Source organism: Ranitomeya imitator, chromosome 9, assembly GCF_032444005.1.
Source record: "Ranitomeya imitator isolate aRanImi1 chromosome 9, aRanImi1.pri, whole genome shotgun sequence".
Classification (NCBI taxonomy): domain Eukaryota; kingdom Metazoa; phylum Chordata; class Amphibia; order Anura; family Dendrobatidae; genus Ranitomeya; species Ranitomeya imitator.
The window spans coordinates 15,002,813-15,028,722 of record NC_091290.1 but is presented as its reverse complement, the minus strand read 5'-3'; the positions used below and the strand labels follow the sequence as shown (position 1 = coordinate 15,028,722).

The 25,910-nt window shown below is 44.8% G+C and overlaps 1 long non-coding RNA gene across 2 annotated transcripts in view; it reads left to right on the top strand.

Annotated features, from left to right (window-relative positions):
* Window positions 1-1,847: 1,847 nt before the first annotated feature.
* The window catches only part of LOC138649059 (uncharacterized), a 126,111-nt gene continuing 102,048 nt past the window's right edge, over window positions 1,848-25,910 (top strand). Inside the window, exon 1 of one of the 2 annotated variants that reach the window (XR_011315229.1) lies at window positions 1,848-1,931. This is a non-coding gene — a long non-coding RNA (uncharacterized lncRNA). The remainder of the gene's footprint in view (window positions 1,932-25,910) is intronic. The other variant, XR_011315230.1, reaches the window with a different exon arrangement.

The following is a 25,910-nucleotide window of genomic DNA, read 5'->3' as shown; positions in this document are numbered from 1 at the left end:
TTTCTCTGCACCCCTGTCCAGGGCTCTTCTGCCCTTTCTCTGCACCCCTGTCCAGGGCTCTTCTGCCATTTCTCTGCACCTCTGTCCAGGGCTCTTCTGCCATTTCTCTGCACCCCTGTCCAGGGCTCTTCTGCCATTTCTCTGCACCCCTGTCCAGGGCTCTTCTGCCATTTCTCTGCACCCCTGTCCAGGGCTCTTCTGCCATTTCTCTGCACCCCTGTCCAGAGCTCTTCTGCCATTTCTCTGCACTTCTGTCCAGGGCTCTTCTGCCATTTCTCTGCACTTCTGTCCAGGGTTCTTCTGCCATTTCTTTGCACCCCTGTCCAGGGCTCTTCTGCCATTTCTCTGCACTCCTGTCCAGGGTTCTTCTGCCATTTCTCTGCACCTCTGTCCAGGGCTCTTCTGCCATTTCTCTGCACCCCTGTCCAGGGTTCTTCTGCCATTTCTCTGCACCCCTGTCCAGGGCTCTTCTGCCATTTCTCTGCACTTCTGTCCAGAGCTCTTCTGCCATTTCTCTGCACCCCTGTCCAGGGCTCTTCTGCCATTTCTCTGCACCCCTGTCCAGGGCTCTTCTGCCATTTCTCTGCACCCCTGTCCAGGGCTCTTCTGCCATTTCTCTGCACCCCTGTCCAGGGCTCTTCTGCCATTTCTCTGCACTTCTGTCCAGAGCTCTTCTGCCATTTCTCTGCACCCCTGTCCAGGGCTCTTCTGCCATTTCTCTGCACTTCTGTCCAGGGTTCTTCTGCCATTTCTCTGCACCCCTGTCCAGGGCTCTTCTGCCATTTCTCTGCACCTCTGTCCAGGGCACTTCTGCTACTTCTCTGCACCCCTGTCCAGGGCTCTTCTGCTATTTCTCTGTACCCCTGTTCAGGGCTCTTCTGCCATTTCTCTGCACCCCTGTCCAGTGCTCTTCTGCCATTTCTCTGCACCCCTGTCCAGGGCTCTTCTGCCATTTCTCTGCACCCCAGTTCCTATGTGTTCAAACATAGCTGAGTCACTTGGCCTTGTTCCCATATCAATTGACAACAATTCTTCCATGAAGACCACTTCTGGTCAGAGACTTCTGAACAGTAGATGGGTGTAGCTGAGTCCAACTTTATGATGCCAGTTCTGAACTGATGGCACTGCTGGACATCTTCCCATATTGAAGAAAAGTAAGCATAATGTTTCTTTTACCTGCGGCACTAAGTTTTTTTGGCCGACCAATGAGTCTACAGTCCACAACGTTGCCCATTTCTTGGTGCCTCTTCAAAAGAGCTTGAACAACACATCTTGAAACCTTAGTCTGCTTTGCCTGGGAGAGTCCTTGCTGATGCAATAGAACTAACTTGTGTCTATTTGCTTTGCTCAGTCTTGTCATGGTGTATGATCTGTGATGTGAACTGTCTTCCACAACCTCACCTTTAAAGTAGAGTTTGTTTATTCCTTGCCCAGTTTAAGCTGTTTTTGTTTCACTTAATGGCCGTGTTTCAATCAACATATTCAAATATTAACATCCCATTGAAACGGACTGCTGCAACCACACAATTTTACAATCTTATGATGCACTTTCTTAATAAAGAACCTGAATTGAGTGCATTCCTCTGGGTGTAGATGTCCTACCACTCTTGACATAATGCATCGACTGAGATGTCACTCTTCATAAATGGGCCTAAATCTCATTAACAGTCACCCATAAAATCAGGCAGTGAAGGAGGAGTCATATTTTTTCTATAAACAAGGAGTTTGATGCTGCAGCAAATAAGGGGTTAACCCCGCTGTCACTGTGATCACAGTGGTGAATATTTAATAGTCTCTGTGAACAAAATAGAAAACAGCTGGAGAAGCTCAGAGTGAAATGTGATCTGAATGAAGGGGGAAGAAAATAATACAGGAGTAGCATGGAAGTATCATGGAGAGAAGCATGACGATGAGAAAGAGCTGAGAAAATGGTGTGATTATAACACAATCCTTTCACCACTGTCCGTGAGTCCTACCTGCAGACACCTGACATCAGAAACACCTGGGGCGATGATGAGGGCAGATAGTCCGGGATGGACGTGTCGTCAGAGAAGTGATAGAAGTCATTATACATAAAATATTGGGAAGAATGTTTCCTTGAACATTGGGAAGAATGTTTCCTAGAATATTTGGAAGAAATGTTTCACAGAATATTGGGAAGAAATGTTTCCTAGAATATTGGGAAGAAATGTTTCACAGAATATTGGGAAGACTGTTTCCTAGAATATTGGGAAGAAATGTTTCACAGAATATTGGGAAGACTGTTTCCTAGAATATTGGGAAGAAATGTTTCACAGAATATTGGGAAGAAATGTTTCCTAGAATATTGGAAAGAAATGTTTCCTAGAATATTGGGAAGAAATGTTTCCTAGAATATTGGGAAGAAATGTTTCCTAGAATATTGGGAAGACTGTTTCCTAGAATATTGGGAAGAATGTTTCCTAGAATATTGGGAAGAATGTTTCCTAGAATATTGGGAAGAATGTTTCCTAGAATATTGGGAAGAAATGTTTCACAGAATATTGGGAAGACTGTTTCCTAGAATATTGGGAAGAAATGTTTCACAGAATATTGGGAAGAAATGTTTCCTAGAATATTGGAAAGAAATGTTTCCTAGAATATTGGGAAGAAATGTTTCCTAGAATATTGGGAAGAAATGTTTCCTAGAATATTGGGAAGACTGTTTCCTAGAATATTGGGAAGAATGTTTCCTAGAATATTGGGAAGAATGTTTCCTAGAATATTGGGAAGAATGTTTCCTAGAACATTGGGAAGATTGTTTCCTAGAATTTTGGGAAGAAATGTTTCCTAGAATATTGGAAAGAATGTTTCCTAGAATATTGGGAAGAAATATTTCCTAGAATATTGGGAAGAAATGTTTCCTAGAATATTGGCAAGAATGTTTCCTAGAATATTGGGAAGAAATATTTCCTAGAATATTGGAGAGAAATGTTTCCTAGAATATTGGGAAGAATGTTTCCTAGAATATTGGGAAGAAATGTTTCACAGAATATTGGGAAGAAATGTTTCACAGAATATTGGGAAGAATGTTTCCTAGAACATTGGGAAGAATGTTTCCTAGAATATTGGGAAGAATGTTTCACAGAATATTGGGAAGAATGTTTCCTAGAATATTGGGAAGAATGTTTCCTAGAATATTGGGAAGAATGTTTCCTAGAATATTGGGAAGAATGTTTCCTAGAATATTGGGAAGAATGTTTCACAGAATATTCGGAAGAATGTTTCCTAGAATATTGGGAAGAAATATTTCCTAGAATATTGGGAAGAAATGTTTCCTAGAATATTCGGAAGAAATGTTTCCTAGAATATTGGGAAGAAATGTTTCACAGAATATTGGGAAGAAATGTTTCACAGAATATTGGGAAGAATGTTTCCTAGAACATTGGGAAGAATGTTTCCTAGAATATTGGGAAGAATGTTTCACAGAATATTCTGAAGAATGTTTCCTAGAATATTGGGAAGAAATGTTTCCTAGAACATTGGGAAGAATGTTTCCTAGAATATTGGGAAGAATGTTTCCTAGAATATTGGGAAGAAATGTTTCCTAGAATATTGGGAAGAATGTTTCCTAGAATATCGGGAAGAAATGTTTCCTAGAATATTGCGAAGAATGTTTCCTAGCATATTGGGAAGAATGTTTCCTAGAATATTGAGAAGATTGTTTCCTAGAATATTGGGAAGAATGTTTCCTAGAATATTGGGAAGAAATGTTTCCTAGAATATTGGGAAAACTGTTTCCTAGAATATTGGGAAGAAATGTTTCCTAGAATATTGGGAAGAATGTTTCACAGAATATTGGGAAGAATGTTTCCTAGAATATTGGGAAGAATGTTTCCTAGAATATTGGGAAGAATGTTTCCTAGAATATTGGGAAGAATGTTTCCTAGAATATTGGGAAGAATGTTTCACAGAATATTCGGAAGAATGTTTCCTAGAATATTGGGAAGAAATATTTCCTAGAATATTGGGAAGAAATGTTTCCTAGAATATTGGGAAGAAATGTTTCCTAGAATATTGGGAAGAAATGTTTCACAGAAAATTGGGAAGAAATGTTTCACAGAATATTGGGAAGAATGTTTCCTAGAACATTGGGAAGAATGTTTCCTAGAATATTGGGAAGAATGTTTCACAGAATATTGGGAAGAATGTTTCCTAGAATATTGGGAAGAATGTTTCCTAGAATATTGGGAAGAATGTTTCCTAGAATATTGGGAAGAATGTTTCCTAGAATATTGGGAAGAATGTTTCACAGAATATTCGGAAGAATGTTTCCTAGAATACTGGGAAGAAATGTTTCCTAGAACATTGGGAAGAATGTTTCCTAGAATATTGGGAAGAATGTTTCCTAGAATATTGGGAAGAAATGTTTCCTAGAATATCGGGAAGAATGTTTCCTAGAATATCGGGAAGAAATGTTTCCTAGAATATTGCGAAGAATGTTTCCTAGCATATTGGGAAGAATGTTTCCTAGAATATTGAGAAGATTGTTTCCTAGAATATTGGGAAGAATGTTTCCTAGAATATTGGGAAGAAATGTTTCCTAGAATATTGGGAAGAATGTTTCCTAGAATATTGGGAAGAATGTTTCCTAGAATATTGGGAAGAATGTTTCCTAGCATATTGGGAAGAATGTTTCCTAGCATATTGGGAAGAATGTTTCCTAGAATATTGAGAAGATTGTTTCCTAGAACATTGGGAAGAATGTTTCCTAGAATATTGGGAAGAAATGTTTCCTAGAATATTGGGAAGACTGTTTCCTAGAATATTGGGAAGAAATGTTTCCTAGAATATTGGGAAGACTGTTTCCTAGAATATTGGGAAGAATGTTTCCTAGAATATTGGGAAGAATGTTTCCTAGAATATTGGGAAGAATGTTTCCTAGAACATTGGGAAGAATGTTTCCTAGAATTTTGGGAAGAAATGTTTCCTAGAATATTGGGAAGAATGTTTCCTAGAATATTGGGAAGAAATATTTCCTAGAATATTGGGAAGAAATGTTTCCAAGAATATTGGGAAGAATGTTTCCTAGAATATTGGGAAGAATGTTTCCTAGAATATTGGGAAGAAATATTTCCTAGAATATTGGGAAGAAATGTTTCCTAGAATATTGGGAAGAAATGTTTCCTAGAATATTGGGAAGAAATGTTTCACAGAATATTGGGAAGAAATGTTTCACAGAATATTGGGAAGAATGTTTCCTAGAACATTGGGAAGAATGTTTCCTAGAACATTGGGAAGAATGTTTCCTAGAATATTGGGAAGAATGTTTCACAGAATATTCGGAAGAATGTTTCCTAGAATATTGGGAAGAAATGTTTCCTAGAACATTGGGAAGAATGTTTCCTAGAATATTGGGAAGAATGTTTCCTAGAATATTGGGAAGAAATGTTTCCTAGAATATTGGGAAGAATGTTTCCTAGAATATCGGGAAGAAATGTTTCCTAGAATATTGCGAAGAATGTTTCCTAGCATATTGGGAAGAATGTTTCCTAGAATATTGAGAAGATTGTTTCCTAGAATATTGGGAAGAATATTTCCTAGAATATTGGGAAGAAATGTTTCCTAGAATATTGGGAAAACTGTTTCCTAGAATATTGGGAAGAAATGTTTCCTAGAATATTGGGAAGAATGTTTCACAGAATATTGGGAAGAATGTTTCCTAGAATATTGGGAAGAATGTTTCCTAGAATATTGGGAAGAATGTTTCCTAGAATATTGGGAAGAATGTTTCCTAGAATATTGGGAAGAATGTTTCACAGAATATTCGGAAGAATGTTTCCTAGAATATTGGGAAGAAATATTTCCTAGAATATTGGGAAGAAATGTTTCCTAGAATATTGGGAAGAAATGTTTCCTAGAATATTGGGAAGAAATGTTTCACAGAAAATTGGGAAGAAATGTTTCACAGAATATTGGGAAGAATGTTTCCTAGAACATTGGGAAGAATGTTTCCTAGAATATTGGGAAGAATGTTTCACAGAATATTGGGAAGAATGTTTCCTAGAATATTGGGAAGAATGTTTCCTAGAATATTGGGAAGAATGTTTCCTAGAATATTGGGAAGAATGTTTCCTAGAATATTGGGAAGAATGTTTCACAGAATATTCGGAAGAATGTTTCCTAGAATATTGGGAAGAAATGTTTCCTAGAACATTGGGAAGAATGTTTCCTAGAATATTGGGAAGAATGTTTCCTAGAATATTGGGAAGAAATGTTTCCTAGAATATCGGGAAGAATGTTTCCTAGAATATCGGGAAGAAATGTTTCCTAGAATATTGCGAAGAATGTTTCCTAGCATATTGGGAAGAATGTTTCCTAGAATATTGAGAAGATTGTTTCCTAGAATATTGGGAAGAATGTTTCCTAGAATATTGGGAAGAAATGTTTCCTAGAATATTGGGAAGAATGTTTCCTAGAATATTGGGAAGAATGTTTCCTAGAATATTGGGAAGAATGTTTCCTAGCATATTGGGAAGAATGTTTCCTAGCATATTGGGAAGAATGTTTCCTAGAATATTGAGAAGATTGTTTCCTAGAACATTGGGAAGAATGTTTCCTAGAATATTGGGAAGAAATGTTTCCTAGAATATTGGGAAGACTGTTTCCTAGAATATTGGGAAGAAATGTTTCCTAGAATATTGGGAAGACTGTTTCCTAGAATATTGGGAAGAATGTTTCCTAGAATATTGGGAAGAATGTTTCCTAGAATATTGGGAAGAATGTTTCCTAGAACATTGGGAAGAATGTTTCCTAGAATTTTGGGAAGAAATGTTTCCTAGAATATTGGGAAGAATGTTTCCTAGAATATTGGGAAGAAATATTTCCTAGAATATTGGGAAGAAATGTTTCCAAGAATATTGGGAAGAATGTTTCCTAGAATATTGGGAAGAATGTTTCCTAGAATATTGGGAAGAAATATTTCCTAGAATATTGGGAAGAAATGTTTCCTAGAATATTGGGAAGAAATGTTTCCTAGAATATTGGGAAGAAATGTTTCACAGAATATTGGGAAGAAATGTTTCACAGAATATTGGGAAGAATGTTTCCTAGAACATTGGGAAGAATGTTTCCTAGAATATTGGGAAGAATGTGTCACAGAATATTGGGAAGAATGTTTCCTAGAATATTGGGAAGAATGTTTCCTAGAATATTGGGAAGAATGTTTCCTAGAATATTGGGAAGAATGTTTCCTAGAATATTGGGAAGAATGTTTCACAGAATATTCGGAAGAATGTTTCCTAGAATATTGGGAAGAAATATTTCCTAGAATATTGGGAAGAAATGTTTCCTAGAATATTGGGAAGAAATGATTCCTAGAATATTGGGAAGAAATGTTTCACAGAATATTGGGAAGAAATGTTTCACAGAATATTGGGAAGAATGTTTCCTAGAACATTGGGAAGAATGTTTCCTAGAATATTGGGAAGAATGTTTCCTAGAATATTGGGAAGAATGTTTCCTAGAACATTGGGAAGAATGTTTCCTAGAATTTTGGGAAGAAATGTTTCCTAGAATATTGGGAAGAATGTTTCCTAGAATATTGGGAAGAAATATTTCCTAGAATATTGGGAAGAAATGTTTCCAAGAATATTGGGAAGAATGTTTCCTAGAATATTGGGAAGAATGTTTCCTAGAATATTGGGAAGAAATATATCCTAGAATATTGGGAAGAAATGTTTCCTAGAATATTGGGAAGAAATGTTTCCTAGAATATTGGGAAGAAATGTTTCACAGAATATTGGGAAGAAATGTTTCACAGAATATTGGGAAGAATGTTTCCTAGAACATTGGGAAGAATGTTTCCTAGAATATTGGGAAGAATGTTTCACAGAATATTGGGAAGAATGTTTCCTAGAATATTGGGAAGAATGTTTCCTAGAATATTGGGAAGAATGTTTCCTAGAATATTGGGAAGAATGTTTCCTAGAATATTGGGAAGAATGTTTCACAGAATATTCGGAAGAATGTTTCCTAGAATATTGGGAAGAAATATTTCCTAGAATATTGGGAAGAAATGTTTCCTAGAATATTGGGAAGAAATGATTTCTAGAATATTGGGAAGAAATGTTTCACAGAATATTGGGAAGAAATGTTTCACAGAATATTGGGAAGAATGTTTCCTAGAACATTGGGAAGAATGTTTCCTAGAATATTGGGAAGAATGTTTCACAGAATATTGGGAAGAATGTTTCCTAGAATATTGGGAAGAATGTTTCCTAGAATATTGGGAAGAATGTTTCCTAGAATATTGGGAAGAATGTTTCCTAGAATATTGGGAAGAATGTTTCACAGAATATTGGGAAGAATGTTTCCTAGAATATTGGGAAGAATGTTTCCTAGAATATTGGGAAGAAATATTTCCTAGAATATTGGGAAGAATGTTTCCTAGAATATCGGGAAGAAATGTTTCCTAGAATATTGCGAAGAATGTTTCCTAGCATATTGGGAAGAATGTTTCCTAGAATATTGAGAAGATTTTTTCCTAGAATATTGGGAAGAATGTTTCCTAGAATATTGGGAAGAAATGTTTCCTAGAATATTGGGAAGACTGTTTCCTAGAATATTGGGACGAATGTTTCCTAGAATATTGGGAAGAATGTTTCACAGAATATTGGGAAGAAATGTTTCCTAGAATATTGGGAAGAAATGTTTCCTAGAATATTGGGAAGAATGTTTCCTAGAATATTGGGAAGAATGTTTCACAAAATATTGGGAAGAAATGTTTCCTAGAATATCGGGAAGAAATGTTTCCTAGAATATTGCGAAGAATGTTTCCTAGCATATTGGGAAGAATGTTTCCTAGAATATTGGGAAGACTGTGTTAGGAGTCGAGTTTCCTCTGCTGCACAGGGGGAATCTCGATCCGTCTCCGTTGCGGTCTCCCATTCTCCTCCAGCCGCAGTGGAGTCTGCTCAGCAGGGACGTCGATCCCAGCGTCTCGCTCAGTCTGACTCTGTGCGAAGAGTTGCTGCTGCTTTTCCTGCTTCTGCCATTAAAGCCAGTGCTGGGCAGCGGCGAGTGGACGTTTCTGGATCTAAGTCCTTATTTGCACATACTGAGCATGCCCAGGGTAAGATCTCCCGTTGGAGATCGAGGGTCATGTGCTCAGGCTCTGCGGCACATTCCATTGGTCCTCTTGGCAGGTCTTGGAAGGGCAAAAGTTCTGTGGCCACTTCCTGTGCTGCAACTATATAAACTGCGCATGACCGCACGGCCGTGCGCTAGTATTGTCTCATAATGTTATATGTGTGTGTAGATGAATGTATGTCGATGGATGAAAGCTCCTAAATATCCCTCCCTAGAGTTGTTGTCTGCTCGCGGATGTTGGTAGCTATCTAGCGCCCGACTAATCATCTGCACGATACACACATTACAGCGTCCTCTTGCTTTGTCCGCCTGTACCGCGCCGTGCGCTTGCCTTGCGCTTTCCATACCCAAGCCAGTGTGGTTGGTGGTGTCCGTCAGTGCGGCATTGCTCGCACTCCTGTGCATTTATATATTTATACTTAGTTTCCTTACACACCCAGTTGCGGTGTAGTGCCAGCGAGGGTCTAATCGGACTTCAATCCCAGTTGGGGTTAAGTACGCTGACTACTCGCTCGCGCTTTAGGTGCGGTACCGCGATCCTGTGACGCAACAGGATTGCTCCCTTCACGCTGGGTGAGGTTGAACCCACGTGTATATACTTTAGTGTACCGCCATATAGTCTGTATTTACTAGCAGCAGGTTTTCACCTGCACGGTGGACCCCGGACTGCGAACGCATCTATATCACCTTTCTTGGTGCGTTCCGCCAGTCCTAACAGAATACTAGCGCCAGGGTCTGGCTAGTAAATGATGGACGATCAGCGTTCACAGCGGTACATCCAGCAGCTGGAGGGAAGGTTGGCGGCTCTTGAGCGTTCAACCTCAGCTGTGGATGTCACTGCTGTCGCTGTTCAGGCTGCTAGTGTTGCTGCAGCCACCTTGTCCACTGCCGCTCCTGTCCCGACTCTAACTCGCCTCCCGCTTCCAGAGAAATTCTCTGGTGACAGTAAGTCTTGTAGGGGTTTCGTGAGTCAGTGCTCTATCCATCTCGAGCTTCTGGCCTCTCGTTTCCCTACAGAGCGGGCTAAGGTGGGATTTATAGTGTCTCTTCTGTCGGACAGAGCGTTGCAGGGGGCTACGCCGCTATGGGAGCGTAGCGATCATGTGGTGCAGAGTGCTCCGTTGTTTCTGAGCACTCTGAAACAGGTCTTTTTGGGACCTCGTGTCACCCATGATATGGCGCTCCAATTGTTGGCATTGACTCAGGGCTCGTCCTTGGTCAGTCATTTTGCCGTCCACTTCCGCACCTTAGCTTCTGAGCTGGAGTGGTCGGATAAAGCCCTCATTCCAATATTTTGGAGGGGGCTGGCTGACCATGTTAAGGACGCCCTGGCCACTAGGGAGATTCCCGCCACACTGGAGGAATTAATAACTCTATCCACTCGTATTGATCTCCGTTTTCATGAGCGGAGGTTAGAGCGAGCCCAGTGTAGGCAGAGGTTTCGGCTGGCTCCCACCTTCGCCAAACCTTTGGAATCTCCAGACCAGGCTCCTGAGCCCCATGAGCCTGTGGTAGAGTCTTGAGCAGGATCTAAGTCCCGGACCGCTCGTGCACTCCAGATTTGTCATCTTTGCCAACAGTCTGGACATCTTGCCTCCAGATGTCTCCAGCGGTCGAGGAAACGTCAGCGTCTAGTGGTAGTTGGTGGAGGTGCACTAGACACGGCGACGTTTTCCTCCAAATTGTCCTTTAAGGGGACAATAACATTGGGCTCATCCTCTCACTCGGAGCTCTGCGTGGATTCTGGGGCGGAGGGCAATTTTATGTCTTCAGCCTTCGCCCAACGTCACGCAATTCCTCTGGTCATGCTATCTCAACCAGTAACGGTATGAGTGGTGAATGGGTCGACACTGCCCACACAGATTACACATCAAACTATCCCTTTTACTCTGTCCATGTCACCATCTCATCAGGAGATTATATCTCTACTCGTCATTCCTGAGGGAATTGATGAGGTTCTCTTGGGGATACCTTGGTTACGGTACCACTCTCCTCACATCGAGTGGTCCTCAGGCAGAATTCTGGGATGGGGTGGATCTTGTGGGAACAGGTGTCATCGAGAGTGCGTTCAGGTTACTACTACAGAGGTACCCGCAGATCTCTCCTCTCTCCCCAAGCAATATTGGTCTTATGCAGACGTGTTCTCCAAAAAGGCAGCGGAGACTCTTCCGCCCCATCGCCCCTATGACTGTCCTATTGATCTCTTGCCTGGTGCTGAGCCTCCCCGGGGTCGAGTCTATCCATTATCTCTCCCGGAAACGGAGGCAATGTCTCAGTACATACAAGAGAATCTGGCAAGAGGGTTCATCAGGAAGTCAGTGTCACCTGCTGGGGCAGGGTTCTTTTTCGTGCAGAAGAAGAATGGAGAACTATGTCCATGCATAGACTACAGGGGTCTTAATGCTATCACAGTTAAGAACAAGTACCCTTTGCCGTTGATATCTGAGCTTTTCGATAGGCTTCGGGGAGCTAGAGTGTTTACTAAACTAGATCTGCGGGGTGCTTATAACCTGATTCGCATCCGTGAGGGGGACGAGTGGAAAACGGCATTTAACACCAGAGATGGGCACTATGAGTATCTGGTGATGCCCTTCGGGCTCTGTAATGCACCTGCCATTTTCCAAGACTTTGTCAACGACATCTTCCGGGATATGCTTTCCACCTCGGTTGTAGTCTATCTGGATGATATTCTCATCTTTTCTCGAGATATTGACTCCCACCGGAGAGATGTTGGCAGAGTCTTCGACCTCCTACGGGCAAACTCTCTTTATGCAAAGTTGGAGAAGTGTGTGTTTGAGCAGGAGTCCTTACCTTTCCTGGGCTATATCCTCTCCGCCCAGGGATTGGCTATGGATCCTGCCAAACTACAGGCTGTGATGGACTGGCAAGAGCCCCATTCTCTTAAAGCGGTGCAGCGCTTTATGGGGTTCATAAACTATTACCGCCAGTTCATTCCCCACTTCTCAACTCTGGTAGCTCCCTTGGTAGCCCTCACCAAGAAGTGAGCGAATCCCAAATTGTGGTCGGAAGAGGTCTCCAAGACCTTCACTTCTATTAAGTCCCACTTTGCTAGCACTCCCATCTTACATCGTCCCGATGTGGATAAGCCATTCCTAATGGAGGTGGATGCCTCGTCCGTTGGTGCTGGAGCAGTCCTCTACCAAAAGGATGCTCAAGGTCAGAAGCATCCATGCTTCTTCTTCTCTAAGACCTTCACGCCAGCGGAGAGGAACTACTCCATCGGGGACAGGGAGTTGCTAGCAATGAAGTTGGCCTTTTCGGAGTGGAGACACCTTCTGGAAGGTGCGCGGTTTCCCTTCCAAGTTTACACGGACCACAAAAATTTGGTCTATTTGCAGACAGCCCAGCGGCTAAATTCTCGCCAGGCCAGATGGTCCCTGTTCTTCTCCCGGTTCCACTTTTCCCTTCATTATCTCGCCGGGGAGAAGAATATCTGTGCTGACGCTCTCTCTCGCTCCCTTATGTCAACTGAGGAGGAGGAAGAGGAGCCTCGGCTTATTGTCCCTTCCGAGAGCCTGAGAACCGTGGCGCCGGTTTCACTATAGTCTGTGCCTCCGGGCAAGACTTTTGTGCCCATTAATTTGCGACCGGAGGTTCTCTCTTGGGCTCATTCGTCCAGGGTGGGTGGACACTTTGGGACAAAGAGGACATCTGAGCTACTGGCGAGGACGTACTGGTGGCCGCATATGGTCCGGGATGTCAGGGATTATGTTCTGGCATGTGTCTCCTGCGCCAAAAATAAATCTCTGCGTCAAAGGCCAGCTGGTTTGCTCTATCCCTTGCCGGTGGCAGATAGGCCCTGGGAGATGGTCGGGATGGACTTTGTTGTGGGTTTGCCCAAGTCTCGCGGCTGTACCATCATTTGGGTCATCACCGATCATTTCTCAAAAATGGTGCATTTGGTGCCGCTACCACGGTTACCTTCTGCACGGGCCTTGGCAGCGTTGTTCATTAGACATATCTTCCGCCTGCATGGTATGCCAGACAAAATTGTCAGTGACCGGGGTCCCCAGTTTGCGTCTCGGTTCTGGAGAGAGCTCTGTTGTCTTCTCAGTATTGAGTTGAATCTCTCTTCCGCTTATCATCCCGAGACGAATGGGTTGGTAGAGAGGGCCAACCAGACCTTGGTCACATACCTGCAACATTTTGTTTCAGCCAGGCAGGATGACTGGGCATCCTTGCTATCATGGGCAGAGTTTGCACTGAACAACGCCGTAGCCGACTCCACTGGACAAACCCCATTCCTCCTCAACTATGGTCAGCATCCACGGGTACCTGTGCCTATGCCCGTGTCTTCCGCCGACTCCAGGGTGGCAGACTGGGCTGTGGAGGCACGGGATATTTGGGACCGCACTCAGGATGCCATTTGGGCCTCTAAAGAGAGAATGAGGTCCTCCGCCGATGCTCATCGGTGTCCCGCTCCGACCTTTGCTCCTGGCGACTTGGTGTGGCTCTCCGCCCGTAACATCAGGCTGCGAGTTGAGTCCACTAAATTTGCTCCTCGCTACTTGGGCCCATTCAAGGTCCTCGAGCAGGTTAATCCTGTGGTCTATCGTTTGGCCCTTCCGCCACGCCTGGGTATCACCGACACCTTTCATGTGTCCCTCTTGAAACCCGTGTATATGTCCCGGTTCTCCGAGTCATCTGCTCGGACATCGGGTTCATCTACGGACGATTATGAGGTGAACGCTATTTTGGGGTGCAAGGTGGTGCGTGGTAAAAAAAATTTTTTGGTAGACTGGAAGGGTTATGGCCCCGAGGACAGGTCCTGGGAGCCTGTTGAGCACATTCGGGCTCCGCAGCTCATTGCTGCCTTCGAACGTAGCGAGGCCCAAGGAGGGGGGGTAATGTTAGGAGTCGAGTTTCCTCTGCTGCACAGGGGGAATCTCGATCCGTCTCCGCTGCGGTCTCCCATTCTCCTCCAGCCGCAGTGGAGTCTGCTCAGCAGGGACGTCGATCCCAGCGTCTCGCTCAGTCTGACTCTGTGCGAAGAGTTGCTGCTGCTTTTCCTGCTTCTGCCATTAAAGCCAGTGCTGGGCAGCGGCGAGTGGACGTTTCTGGATCTAAGTCCTTATTTGCACATACTGATCATGCCCAGGGTAAGATCTCCCGTTGGAGATCAAGGGTCATGTGCTCAGGCTCTGCGGCACATTCCATTGGTCCTCTTGGCAGGTCTTGGAAGGGCAAAAGTTCTGTGGCCACTTCCTGTGCTGCAACTATATAAACTGCGCATGACCGCACGGCCGTGCGCTAGTATTGTCTCATAATGTTATATGTGTGTGTAGATGAATGTATGTCGATGGATGAAAGCTCCTAAATATCCCTCCCTAGAGTTGTTGTCTGCTCGCGGATGTTGGTAGCTATCTAGCGCCCGACTAATCATCTGCACGATACACACATTACAGCGTCCTCTTGCTGTGTCCGCCTGTACGGCGCCGTGCGCTTGCCTTGCGCTTTCCATACCCAAGCCAGTGTGGTTGGTGGCGTCCGTCAGTGCGGCATTGCTCGCACTCCGGTGCATTTATATATTTATACTTAGTTTCCTTACACACCCAGTTGCGGTGTAGTGCCAGCGAGGGTCTAATCGGACTTCAATCCCAGTTGGGGTTAAGTACGCTGACTACTCGCTCGCGCATTAGGTGCGGTACCGCGATCCTGTGACGCAACAGGATTGCTCCCTTCACGCTGGGTGAGGTTGAACCCACGTGTATATACTTTAGTGTACCGCCATATAGTCTGTATTTACTAGCAGCAGGTTTTCACCTGCACGGTGGACCCCGGACTGCGAACGCATCTATATCACCTTTCTTGGTGCGTTCCGCCAGTCCTAACAGAATACTAGCGCCAGGGTCTGGCTAGTAAATGATGGACGATCAGCGTTCACAGCGGTACATCCAGCAGCTGGAGGGAAGGTTGGCGGCTCTTGAGCGTTCAACCTCAGCTGTGGATGTCACTGCTGTCGCTGTTCAGGCTGCTAGTGTTGCTGCAGCCACCTTGTCCACTGCCGCTCCTGTCCCGACTCTAACTCGCCTCCCGCTTCCAGAGAAATTCTCTGGTGACAGTAAGTCTTGTAGGGGTTTCGTGAGTCAGTGCTCTATCCATCTCGAGCTTCTGGCCTCTCGTTTCCCTACAGAGCGGGCTAAGGTGGGATTTATAGTGTCTCTTCTGTCGGACAGAGCGTTGCAGGGGGCTACGCCGCTATGGGAGCGTAGCGATCATGTGGTGCAGAGTGCTCCGTTGTTTCTGAGCACTCTGAAACAGGTCTTTTTGGGACCTCGTGTCACCCATGATACGGCGCTCCAATTGTTGGCATTGACTCAGGGCTCGTCCTTGGTCAGTCATTTTGCCGTCCACTTCCGCACCTTAGCTTCTGAGCTGGAGTGGTCGGATAAAGCCCTCATTCCAATATTTTGGAGGGGGCTGGCTGACCACGTTAAGGACGCCCTGGCCACTAGGGAGATTCCCGCCACACTGGAGGAATTAATAACTCTATCCACTCGTATTGATCTCCATTTTCACGAGCGGAGGTTAGAGCGAGCCCAGTGTAGGCAGAGGTTTCGGCTGGCTCCCACCTTCGCCAAACCTTTGGAATCTCCAGACCAGGCTCCTGAGCCCCATGAGCCTGTGGTAGAGTCTCGAGCAGGATCTAAGTCCCGGACCGCTCGTGCACTCCAGATTTGTCATCTTTGCCAACAGTCTGGACATCTTGCCTCCAGATGTCTCCAGCGGTCGAGGAAACGTCAGCGTCTAGTGGTAGTTGGTGGAGGTGCACTAGACACGGCGACGTTTGCCTCCAAATTGTCCTTTAAGGGGACAATAACATTGGGCTCATCCTCTCACTCGGTGGAGCTCTGCGTGGATTCTGGGGCGGAGGGCAATTTTATGTCTTCAGCCTTCGCCCAACGTCAAGCAATTCCTCTGGTCATGCTATCTCAACCAGTAACGGTATGAGTGGTGAATGGGTCGACACTGCCCACACAGATTACACATCAAACTATCCCTTTTACTCTGTCCATGTCACCATCTCATCAGGAGATTATATCTCTACTCGTCATTCCTGAGGGAATTGATGAGGTTCTCTTGGGGATACCTTGGTTACGGTACCACTCTCCTCACATCGAGTGGTCCTCAGGCAGAATTCTGGGATGGGGTGAATCTTGTGGGAACAGGTGTCATCGAGAGTGCGTTCAGGTTACTACTACAGAGGTACCCGCAGATCTCTCCTCTCTCCCCAAGCAATATTGGTCTTATGCAGACGTGTTCTCCAAAAAGGCAGCGGAGACTCTTCCGCCCCATCGCCCCTATGACTGTCCTATTGATCTCTTGCCTGGTGCTGAGCCTCCCCGGGGTCGAGTCTATCCATTATCTCTCCCGGAAACGGAGGCAATGTCTCAGTACATACAAGAGAATCTGGCAAGAGGGTTCATCAGGAAGTCAGTGTCACCTGCTGGGGCAGGGTTCTTTTTCGTGCAGAAGAAGAATGGAGAACTATGTCCATGCATAGACTACAGGGGTCTTAATGCTATCACAGTTAAGAACAAGTACCCTTTGCCGTTGATATCTGAGCTTTTCGATAGGCTTCGGGGAGCTAGAGTGTTTACTAAACTAGATCTGCGGGGTGCTTATAACCTGATTCGCATCCGTGAGGGGGACGAGTGGAAAACGGCATTTAACACCAGAGATGGGCACTATGAGTATCTGGTGATGCCCTTCGGGCTCTGTAATGCACCTGCCGTTTTCCAAGACTTTGTCAACGACATCTTCCGGGATATGCTTTCCACCTCGGTTGTAGTCTATCTGGATGATATTCTCATCTTTTCTCCAGATATTGACTCCCACTGGAGAGATGTTGGCAGAGTCTTCGACCTCCTACGGGCAAACTCTCTTTATGCAAAGTTGGAGAAGTGTGTGTTTGAGCAGGAGTCCTTACCTTTCCTGGGCTATATCCTCTCCGCCCAGGGATTGGCTATGGATCCTGCCAAACTACAGGCTGTCATGGACTGGCAAGAGCCCCATTCTCTTAAAGCGGTGCAGCGCTTTATGGGGTTCATAAACTATTACCGCCAGTTCATTCCCCACTTCTCAACTCTGGTAGCTCCCTTGGTAGCCCTCACCAAGAAGGGAGCGAATCCCAAATTGTGGTCGGAAGAGGTCTCCAAGGCCTTCACTTCTATTAAGTCCCACTTTGCTAGCACTCCCATCTTACATCGTCCCGATGTGGATAAGCCATTCCTAATGGAGGTGGATGCCTCGTCCGTTGGTGCTGGAGCAGTCCTCTACCAAAAGGATGCTCAAGGTCGGAAGCATCCATGCTTCTTCTTCTCTAAGACCTTCACGCCAGCGGAGAGGAACTACTCCATCGGGGACAGGGAGTTGCTAGCAATGAAGTTGGCCTTTTCGGAGTGGAGACACCTTCTGGAAGGTGCGCGGTTTCCCTTCCAAGTTTACACGGACCACAAAAATTTGGTCTATTTGCAGACAGCCCAGCGGCTAAATTCTCGCCAGGCCAGATGGTCCCTGTTCTTCTCCCGGTTCCACTTTTCCCTTCATTATCTCGCTGGGGAGAAGAATATCCGTGCTGACGCTCTCTCTCGCTCCCTTATGTCAACTGAGGAGGAGGAAGAGGAGCCTCGGCTTATTGTCCCTTCCGAGAGCCTGAGAACCGTGGCGCCGGTTTCGCTATAGTCTGTGCCTCCAGGCAAGACTTTTGTGCCCATTAATTTGCGACCGGAGGTTCTCTCTTGGGCTCATTCGTCCAGGGTGGGTGGACACTTTGGGACAAAGAGGACATCTGAGCTACTGGCGAGGACGTACTGGTGGCCGCATATGGTCCGGGATGTCAGGGATTATGTTCTGGCATGTGTCTCCTGCGCCAAAAATAAATCTCTGCGTCAAAGGCCAGCTGGTTTGCTCTATCCCTTGCCGGTGGCAGATAGGCCCTGGGAGATGGTCGGGATGGACTTTGTTGTAGGTTTGCCCAAGTCTCGCGGCTGTACCATCATTTGGGTCATCACCGATCATTTCTCAAAAATGGTGCATTTGGTGCCGCTACCACGGTTACCTTCTGCACGGGCCTTGGCAGCGTTGTTCATTAGACATATCTTCCGCCTGCATGGTATGCCAGACAAAATTGTCAGTGACCGGGGTCCCCAGTTTGCGTCTCGGTTCTGGAGAGAGCTCTGTCGTCTTCTCAGTATTGAGTTGAATCTCTCTTCCGCTTATCATCCCGAGACGAATGGGTTGGTAGAGAGGGCCAACCAGACCTTGGTCACATACCTGCAACATTTTGTTTCAGCCAGGCAGGATGACTGGGCATCATTGCTATCATGGGCAGAGTTTGCACTGAACAACGCCGTAGCCGACTCCACTGGACAAACCCCATTCCTCCTCAACTATGGTCAGCATCCACGGGTACCTGTGCCTATGCCCGTGTCTTCCGCCGACTCCAGGGTGGCAGACTGGGCTGTGGAGGCACGGGATATTTGGGACCGCACTCAGGATGCCATTTGGGCCTCTAAAGAGAGAATGAGGTCCTCCGCCGATGCTCATCGGCGTCCCGCTCCGACCTTTGCTCCTGGCGACTTGGTGTGGCTCTCCGCCCGTAACATCAGGCTGCGAGATGAGTCCACTAAATTTGCTCCTCGCTACTTGGGCCCATTCAAGGTCCTCGAGCAGGTTAATCCTGTGGTCTATCGTTTGGCCCTTCCGCCACGCCTGGGTATCACCGACACCTTTCATGTGTCCCTCTTGAAACCCGTGTATATGTCCCGGTTCTCCGAGTTATCTGCTCGGACATCGGGTTCGTCTACGGACGATTATGAGGTGAACGCTATTTTGGGGTGCAAGGTGGTGCGTGGTAAAAAATTTTTTTGGGTAGACTGGAAGGGTTATGGCCCCGAGGACAGGTCCTGGGAGCCTGTTGAGCACATTCGGGCTCCGCAGCTCATTGCTGCCTTCGAACGTAGCGAGGCCCAAGGAGGGGGGCCATGTTAGGAGTCGAGTTTCCTCTGCTGCACAGGGGGAATCTCGATCCGTCTCCGCTGCGGTCTCCCATTCTCCTCCAGCCGCAGTGGAGTCTGCTTAGCAGGGACGTCGATCCCAGCGTCTCGCTCAGTCTGACTCTGTGCGAAGAGTTGCTGCTGCTTTTCCTGCTTCTGCCATTAAAGCCAGTGCTGGGCAGCGGCGAGTGGACGTTTCTGGATCTAAGTCCTTATTTGCACATACTGAGCATGCCCAGGGTAAGATCTCCCGTTGGAGATCGAGGGTCATGTGCTCAGGCTCTGCGGCACATTCCATTGGTCCTCTTGGCAGGTCTTGGAAGGGCAAAAGTTCTGTGGCCACTTCCTGTGCTGCAACTATATAAACTGCGCATGACCGCACGGCCGTGCGCTAGTATTGTCTCATAATGTTATATGTGTGTGTAGATGAATGTACGTCGATGGATGAAAGCTCCTAAATATCCCTCCCTAGAGTTGTTGTCTGCTCGCGGATGTTGGTAGCTATCTAGCGCCCGACTAATCATCTGCACGATACACACATTACAGCGTCCTCTTGCTGTGTCCGCCTGTACGGCGCCGTGCGCTTGCCTTGCGCTTTCCATACCCAAGCCAGTGTGGTTGGTGGTGTCCGTCAGTGCGGCATTGCTCGCACTCCGGTGCATTTATATATTTATACTTAGTTTCCTTACACACCCAGTTGCGGTGTAGTGCCGGCGAGGGTCTAATCGGACTTCAATCCCAGTTGGGGTTAAGTACGCTGACTACTCGCTCGCGCTTTAGGTGCGGTACCGCGATCCTGTGACGCAACAGGATTGCTCCCTTCACGCTGGGTGAGGTTGAACCCACGTGTATATACTTTAGTGTACCGCCATATAGTCTGTATTTACTAGCAGCAGGTTTTCACCTGCACGGTGGACCCCGGACTGCGAACGCATCTATATCACCTTTCTTGGTGCGTTCCGCCAGTCCTAACAGACTGTTTCCTAGAATATTGGGAAGAATGTTTCACAGAATATTGGGAAGAAATGTTTCCTAGAATATTGGGAAGAATGTTTCCTAGAATATTAGGAAGAAATGTTTCACAGAATATTGGGAAGAAATGTTTCCTGCCATCGGGAGCAATAATCATTTGTCAGATGTCGGTATATTTTATATATATATTTTATTCTGTTACATATGACAAGTGATATTTGATTGATAGGATTTTACTGCAGTGAGGAATGAATATACTGTAGCTACTTAAAAGGGGTGAGATGAGTATCAAAAGAAATAGGAGTAAAAAGGGAAAAAGTAAAAAAAGTGAAAAAGAAAGTATGGCACATAGAGAGAGAAGAAGATTGCCATTATCATCTTCTCTCTCTCTCTCTATGTGCCGTTCCTTCTTTTTCACTTTCTTTACTTTTTCCTCCTTTTTCTTTTTGATACTCGTCTCACCACTTCTGCTCACTCGTCCGTTCTTGTCTCTTCATCCCTTTAATCTCCTGTCAATTACAGAAGGGAGAAGAGACAGAGAGTAAGGGAGAGAGTAAAGAGAAGAGGAAAAGAAGGTAAAATGAAGCAAAGTACAAAAGAAGAGGAAAGTAAGGGAAGGTAGAGGTGAAAAGAGGGTAAAGGAAAAAGGAGGGAACAAGAGAATGAGAGCAGAACACAGGAATAGAGAAAAGAAGAGAAGTAATAGTGGAGACGATGAGATAAGAGGAGAGAAAAGAGGAAATAAATTAAATGATGAGAGAAGGAGAAAGCGAGGGAAGATGAGGTACAAGAATGAGGGGAACATAGAGAGCAAGTAAAAGAAAGAGAACATGGTGGATGAAAGAGAGAAAAAAATAACATTCTTCTCTGCTTTCCTCTTCTTTCTTGCTCTTTTTTCCCTATACTTCCTTTGTCTTCCTCTGCTCTCTTCCTTCCCCCATTCTCCTATTCTCACTTCCTCTCTGTTACCTTACATTTTTTTCCTTCATCTCTCTTCTTCTCTCCTCCCTTCCCCCTATACTTTTCCTGTTTCTTTATCCTTGACTCCTATTTTCTCCATCCCTCTCTTTTACTCTCTTCTTATCCCTTCCTCGCTTTACCTCCCTCACCTCTCCTCTTCTTTCCTTTCTTCATCTCCTCTTTTTTGTAAAAAATGGAACGTTTGCGGTCTGTATCCGCGCTGGTGATGAAGAAACATCAAATGCCAGAGATAATGTAAAAAACAGTTGTTTCAAAGTGTAGCCCACTTCTTTTTCAGGAAACAAAAGCCCTATCCTATGGCAGTGCGGATACAGACCACAAACTTTCCATTTGTTACATATCTCTGTGGTGAAATCACCCGAGGATCTGCAGCAGCCATACAACCTGGGATCAGGTCAGCATGTATTGATACAATTTTTATTAATTACTATCAGATAAGACCCTATTTTGTGCTATTTTTTCTCCTCAGCCGTTTACATCTCCTTCTCTTCCCTCCTCTTCCTCTCTCTGCTCCTTCTTTCTCCTCTACTTCCTTCATCTCTTGTCCCTTCCTTCTTTTACAATAATATCTTCTCAACCTTCCTCTTCTTTTCTGTTGATCTCTCTTCTACTATTCTCCTTCATTGTTCCTTCTTTCCTCTACCCTCATCAACCTCTTCTTCATCTGTCCTTTCCTTTCCCTCACTCTTTCGTAGTCATCCATTACTTCTTTTACTCTCTTCTCTACACTCCCTTACTCTTCCACTCTCTTCTTCGTTCCTAGCCGTTATTGCTCTTCTTCTCGGTTTTGCCTTCTTTTACCCTCTTTTCACCTTTATCTTCCATAACTGTCCATCTTCTTTTCTTCTTTGCTTTCTCTATCTTTCTCTCCTACCCTCATTTTGCTCTCCTTTTCTCTTTATGTATCTTATTCCTGCCTTAATTGACATTTTTCTCCTCTGCTCTCCTTTTCCTTACTTTCCTGCTTTCTTTTCAAAAACTTAATTTGCTTTCCTCTCATCTGCTCTCCTTCTTGCTACCCTTCTCTTTTTGTCACCTCTTCTTTTGCATCATCTTACCTCTTCTCTCTTTTCATCTCTCTTACACTTCTCTTTTCTATCTTCCTTCCTTTAACCTTCCATCCAATTCTCTGTACGCTTCTCTTTTTACTCGTTTCTCTTCTCCCTTTATTCCTTTACCTTCTCACCTTTCTTCTCCTTTCCTCTCTTCTTCCTTCCTCTCCTCTTTATTTCCTGTACTTCCTTTACCATCCTCCTCTCTCCTCACCTCGCCTTTCCTCTCGCTATCTCTTGTCCATTTCTTCTTTGATATAATTTTACATTACTTACTCCTTCTTTTCTTGGCCTTCATCACCCTTCCTCGTCTGTCCTCTCCTCCTCTATACTCTCCTTCTTACTCCTCCATTCCGTCCTTATTCCTCTTCTCTACACTCCCTTATTCTCCTCTTCTCTTCTCCTCTTCCCTCTCCTTTACTCTCTTTCAGATACAAATCATGTGAGACATATTTCTATTATGTGTTGTTATAGAGAAAAATACGAGCTGTACATTTTTTCTTGTTCAGCTTATTTGCAATTTTTTATTTAAGAGCAAAGTCATCAGGCTTTTGAACTTCATTAATAGTTTGAGAAATGAAGTTCTCTAATCAAACCGAACCCTTGGTATCTGAGTCCGACACACAGTAATTACCTTGTACAGAGTCACACAAGTTACTTGCCTGATCATTTCCAAAAACACAATTGCCGCGTCAAATATTTTCATTTTTGTCTCATCTAGAAAATATGCTATCAATGTGCAATAGATGTGGGTCATATAGCTCTCTTCAGAAAGAAGACCCCACCACCCGATATAAGGAACAAGTGATGCTGCAGGCATGTCTCCCTGTGTATTTCAATGGCAGCTTAAAAATTACAAATAGTCTCAAGCATTGATCGACATAACAAAAATGTCCCATGTGATCACTGGTGTCATCAGTGAAATCTCCAATAGTGCGCTGTTTTAGCCACCTGGTCTCTGCAGTGCTTTCTAAAAAATAGATATATTGTTGTCACCCACGGATCCATCACTGCTCCTCTGTCCCATTCCAAGAGTCTCAAGCCGGTCTGCTCTTCTCTGCTGGCCCAGTCTGAGCCACTAAACGGCAGCAGCAGTGATCAACAAGTAATTGGCTGCAGCACTCAGGCATCAACCGGGCAACCAGAAAAGAGAGCGAGAGCGGCGGAGGACCCGACTAGGGCAGCCATAGTATAGTTTACGATAAACTTTTTTTTTTCATAAAACACTCAGCCTACACGTTGATTCTAATCCTTTTATACAGAGGGATGCGACGCTGAGAACTTGTATGTTTGATACATCGGTGGAATTGTAGAGTTTATGACATATCTTGTGATAAGGATTCACGGCAAGGACAGAATCTTAAAGAAGAGTTTAATGTAACACATGGGATAAATAACTATTTCCTGTGTAAATGTAAATCGGGACGTTGGAGAGGGAGAATAACAGAAGCCGCGCCATCAGCACAGACAATATCAGGCACATTATGGCCGATCCGTCACTGTCAGAGGTGTTATTGTGTTGTGTGTCAGTCTGTACAGAAGCCGTGGAACAAAGTATAAGCGACACGACTTCCAATGAGAAATAAACAGCCAATTATATTAATTAAACTGGAATGGCGGCTCAACTCCGCGAGCAACAGACATTCATTTACGAGCTAGGTTTCTGCAGACAAAGAGCGGCCGCGTTCCTCTGTGTTGTCTGGCGCTGTCCAAGTGCTGAAACTCACAGGAACACGAAACGGTGATTAGCGCGGAAATGACAGGGGATGCGGTAATTAGCTCTCATGTAGCAGAACTGAGATTAGCATTTAACCCTTTGGGGGATGAATTCATTTCCCACTGTGATGTCTGCTTGACTAAGACCTCATACATATTGGAGACCTGAGTGCAGGCGCCACTGACTCCTACCAGCTGGAATCCCTGGTGCTGATCAGAAAAGTCACCATTCATGCCCGATAGAAGGTAGTTTGCAGAGATTATATATATGTATAGCACATGCAACTTAATGAATCAGGCGAGGTGCAAGGTAGTGTGCGCCTCAACACTAATATTACTCCAGTCAGAGACTGGAGTAAGATTTCTGCGGCAAGCAATGTCTTCGCTTGCATTTAATATGACAAGCCTGTCCGGCCCCATCTTCGTAAGCCTGTAATATTGACATTTCATATAAAATATCGTGCTGTTATCCTTGATGACTAGTGATGTTTACAGATATGTTAATTGTGCATTGTGTAGGCCAGATAGTTTGGTGACTTTGAAAACAGGGGAGGAAATACTATGAAAATAGATTAAATAATCAAGTAATGCTACTTGATCTCATCTCCATTATTACCCTTTTTGTCAATACTGAATGAAGGACATTTGTTAACTATAAAAAGAGGTTACATGCCTCGGTATAGTCTGACAGAGAGACTGAGAGATGAAAAAGAAGCAACACGGCACTCGTACTAATAATCAGTATAGGTGCTCAAGTAGGGTATCTAGCCCAGGAATCTAAAATCAGAAAAAACTTGGCACTCAAGAAGAATTTTGGTGTAAAGAAGAAGATACGTTAATGTGCATCCACAAAGATATGAGTTTAAACGTTTTCAGTCTACATCCGGACCTTCATAAGAACAATTTTACTGGTATAGTAGGTAAAGCGTGTATGGGGTCAGTGTTGGTTCCAACTGGATTATTCAACTGGCCTGGATGCAATGGAGAGAGCGCGTCTCTCTGAGCAACTTCCGCCACATTCCACGTGCGCTGACATCCACAGGATCTCCCATTGCATCCAGGCCAGTTGAATAATCCAGTTGGAACCAACACTGACCCCATACACGCTTTACCTACTATACCAGTAAAATTGATCTGATGAAGGTCCGGATGTGGACTGAAAACGTTCAAACTTATATCTTTGTGGATGCACATTAAAAGATCTTCTTCTTTACACCAAAATTCTTCTTGAGTGCCAAGTTTTTTCTGATTTTAAAGAGAGACTGAGAGAGACAGCCAGAGATTCTGCCAAGACATCCAAATATCCAGGGGACTCTAAAGGACTGATGCCAATACATCATGGCTCCATCACAAGGGACACGGATCTATCATTCTACAGGAAACAACCTAGGGGACCTCGGCCCTGGTTGGAAGAAGACAGATCTGCTCCATTGACCATCGCTGAAACCATGGATACTTTTGGAGAAAGCCAGGATTGGGACCCGCCGGTCGCCTGGCTCCATTTAGAGGTTCAGAGAAGCCAGGTTGCGACCCTCGAGTCAACTGGCTTGTACCTCAATGGACTGTCACCTTCCTAAGTTTTACCCTCACCCTGTGTTGTCTGAGTAGCATTACACCCACGTTAAAAGGAGAGCAGGAGTGAGGTGGGACGATCTCTGGTCCATGCGGTTTCAGCTAGTGGACCGGGACACCCGCTAACCCACGTGTCTCCACAGGGTGCTTGTACCGAGCACCCTTGTTTACATAATAAATTAAGATATGCCCAAAGAAGTCGCACAAAACTGCAGTATAGGCATGATTTTTTTTAGGAGTTAATTTTGAGTTTTAGTGGTGACAACTAGAGTTGAGCGACCTTGACCTTTTTAGAGTCGAGCCGGGTTTTGCGAAACCCGACTATGTCCAAAGTCGGGTAGAGTGAAATCGGCCGATTATGACGTAAAGTCGGGATCGACCGAAACACGAAACCCAATGCAAGTCAATGGGGCAGCATAGTCGGCAGTGAGTGGGGGCCAGGAAAACACCTAGAGTGCCCATTTTAATGTCAAAACCATCCATTCTTCTT